Source organism: Sus scrofa, chromosome 2, assembly GCF_000003025.6.
Source record: "Sus scrofa isolate TJ Tabasco breed Duroc chromosome 2, Sscrofa11.1, whole genome shotgun sequence".
In the NCBI taxonomy this organism is placed as follows: domain Eukaryota; kingdom Metazoa; phylum Chordata; class Mammalia; order Artiodactyla; family Suidae; genus Sus; species Sus scrofa.
In genome coordinates, this window is record NC_010444.4 from 4,774,337 (window position 1) to 4,777,776 (window position 3,440).

Genomic DNA, 3,440 nt, shown 5'->3' on the forward strand with positions numbered 1-3,440 from the left:
GTCCTGAGGGCAGCCCCCACAAGCAGCCTGCCTGCCCAGCACCACCCAGTGCCCCTGGACAGCAGGCCCAGTGGGGACGCAACCAGGCCAGCATCAGCCCTGCTCAGAGAAGAGGCAGGCTGGGCTGTACTGCTGTGAGCCGGTGGGTGTGAGCGACTCCCCAACGCCAGGTGCATTCGGGCCCTGGGTCAGGCAGAGACCTTGCTGCCAGCGGGGTGGCAGCCAGCTATTTGCCGAATGGCTTCCAAAGTCCTCAGTGTCGGCTGGGTTGAGAAGAGCTTGTGAATGTGAGCTGACCTTGGACTCTGGCCGTCCAGAGCTGCAGAAAACCCCGCTTCAGCCAACCACAGACTGAGACGCTCGAGGACCCAACTCCCTGGGCCGCCTGCGGGGCTCCCCACTGATTTAATGCACGCCCCCCTCCCTCATTCAGTCACTCGGGGTGGAGGGGGGGTTGCTAAGCACACCTTGTCACTGCCCTCTCCCAGTGGCCTCCACGTCCACACACACACACACACACACACACACACACACACACACACACTATGCTTGGGGCTCTGATTCGGGCAGCCTGGGGGACAAGGTACACAGAGGAGGTGGTAAACACAGCACAGAGGGCTTCTTGGAGGAAGTGTCTTTTGAGCTGGGATTTGTGTGTGTGTGTGTGTGTGTGTGTGTGTGTGTGTCTGTGTGTGTGTGTCTGTGTGTCTGTGTGTGTGTATGTCCCAAGGCATATGGAGTTCCTGGGCCAGGGATCAGATCCAAGCCACAATTTTTACTTATGCTGTGGCTGTGGCCACACTGGGTCCTTAACCCACTGTGTGGGGGTTGAACTTACAGAGCATTGTACCGAAGCAGGAAGTCCTGGGCCGGGTTTTGAAGGAGGAGTGGGCCTGTGGAGGTAGGCGAGGGTCTAAGCTGCTGCAGAAGCAAAGGCGCTGCCCGCCTTCTCACCGCCCTCCTCACACGGCCCCCTCCCTGGGCCCTGGGCCCTGGGCCCAGAGCTGCGGCTTCCCTGGGCTCAGATACTGCCTTTGACCTGACTATGTTGTCCCAGTTTCAGCAGCAGCACTTTGAAGACATGTAGATGATATTTCAAAAACGAAATAAGAACCAGGCTCTGGGAGCACAGAGACCTGGGTCTGAGCCTGGGTCCAGCCACGTGCCAGCTGCCACCTTCCTCTTTCTGAACCTCAGGTTCCGATCTGTAAAATGGGTGCTTTGCAGAGCCTGGGTGAGAATTGCATGCGATGATCGGCTTCATGGGCTTGGCACGGTGCTTGGCATTTGATCATCTCTCGATAAGCCCCAGATCTTGGCTGTTGCACGAGGCCCCCAGAACGGAGCTCCCCCCTCGCCTCCCCCAGCAAAGAAGGGTGACCCCTGGGATTTAGGGTTTGTGGGCGGGAGGACAAAATACTCCCCTCCCCCAAGAGAACATTCCTTCCTCCGCAGCTTCCTGGACCTGCGCTGAGGGTCCGTTGGAGAGGCCTCCTCCGAAGTCCACCAGCCCCTGCTGCCAAGGAGGCAGAGAGGCCAGAGCAGCCACTTGTCAGGGTCAATTGCTCCATGTCCCTCCCAGAGGCCATTCCCCTTTAGAAAAGGTCATTCCCCCCTTCTTAGCCCATGTGACCAGCCCCCCACCCTGACTGCAGGGCTGGCCAGTCGGAGGTCATGTCCCCGGCATGGTGACCAGGCCAGGGAGGGACCCGTGGACATTTCACCAAGCTGGGCCAATGAAATGCAACTTTGGGACTTTGGCTGGGATCCCGAGGCCAGGGGCATTCTCTCCACACTGGGGCTGCTTCCCTGGTGGCCCATGAGTCTGGGGCTGCCTCCCGCCTTCCTGCCACCACAGGGCAAGGCCACCAAGGGGTGGGTATTTGGGTGGTTTTCTATTTGCTGGGCATTGTTCATGCACATCTGTTAATGGACACAAGTACTCATTTCTTTTTTTTTTTTTTCCTTCCTTTTTAGGGCTGCACCTGCGGCATATGGAAGTTTCCAGGCTACGGTTCGAATCAGAGCTGCAGCTACTAGCTTACACCACAGCCACAGCAACACAGGATCCTTAACCCACTGAGCCGGGCCAAGGATCGAACCTGTGTCTTTATGGATGCTAGTCAGGTTTGTAGTACTCGTTTCTATCAGGTGTATACCCAGGGGTGCAATTACGAAGTCCTAAGATAGGTGTCTGCTCACAACCCAACCGTTTCTCAACCCTTCGTTACGAACAATTTCAAAGCTACAGACAAGTTGAAAGCATTGTCAGTGAGTCCCGCATACCCTCCGCCTGGATGCCACGGTTCTCACTCCACTGTAACTGTCTCATCATATCCCTAGCCATCTGCCCATCCCCAATCCATCCGGTAACGTAGCTGCTCTTGTTGATGCAACAGTATAATTTTTAAGGGGGAAAAAAAAGAGCAGGATCCAAAATTATCCAAAAGCCATAGACCTAGACCCAGAGAGACTAGGTGAAATGCAAGAAACCCCCAGTGTCCACAGCGACCTCTGCTTGTAGGATTTTTATATATATATATTTTAGTGTTTCCAAAATTTTCTACAGTATACTTGTATTAATTTTTTTTTTTTGGTCTTTTTGGGGCCACACCCACAGCATATGGAGGTTCCCAGACTAGGGGTCCAATCAGAGCCACAACTGCTGGCCTATACCGCAGCCACAGCAACACAGGTACTAAGCCGAGTCTGTGACCTACACCACAGCTGGATCCTTAACCCATCGAGAGAGGCCAGGGATCGAACATGTGTGTCCCCATGGATCCTAGTCGGGTTTGTTAACCGCTGAGCCACAATGAGAACTCCTTTTTTTTTTTTTTTTTTAATAGGTCCTTGTTGTTTATGTTTCTGTTTTATTTATTTATTTTTATTTTTAGTGTGGCACCCTCGGCATATGGAGGTTCCCAGGCTAGGGGCCAAATTAGAGCTACAGCTGCCAGACTACCCCACAGCCACAGCAACACAGGATCCAAGCTGCATCTGCGACCTACACCACAGCTCACTGCAACGCTGGCTCCTTAACCCACTGAGCAAGGCCAGGGATCAAACCCGCAACCTCAGCGTTCCTCGTCAGCTTTGCTTTCGCTGTGCCACGACGACGAGAACTCTGAGATTAGGATCTAGGCTGCACAGCACCGCTGACTCAGGAATCCCATCCATTGATCCATTTAAACATTCTTCAAGGAGTTCCCGTCATGGCTCAGTGGAAACGAATCTGACTAGTAACCATGAGGACGCAGGTTCGATCCCTGGCCTCGATCAGTGGGTTAAAGATCTGGCGTTGCTGTGGCTGTGGTGTAGGCCGGCAGCCGCAGCTCTGATTGGATCCCTAGCCTGGGAACCTAAAAAGGAAAAAAAAAAAAAAAAAAGCCACACAAAATAAACATTCTTTGTGTACCTACAATGTGCAGCCAGTGAAG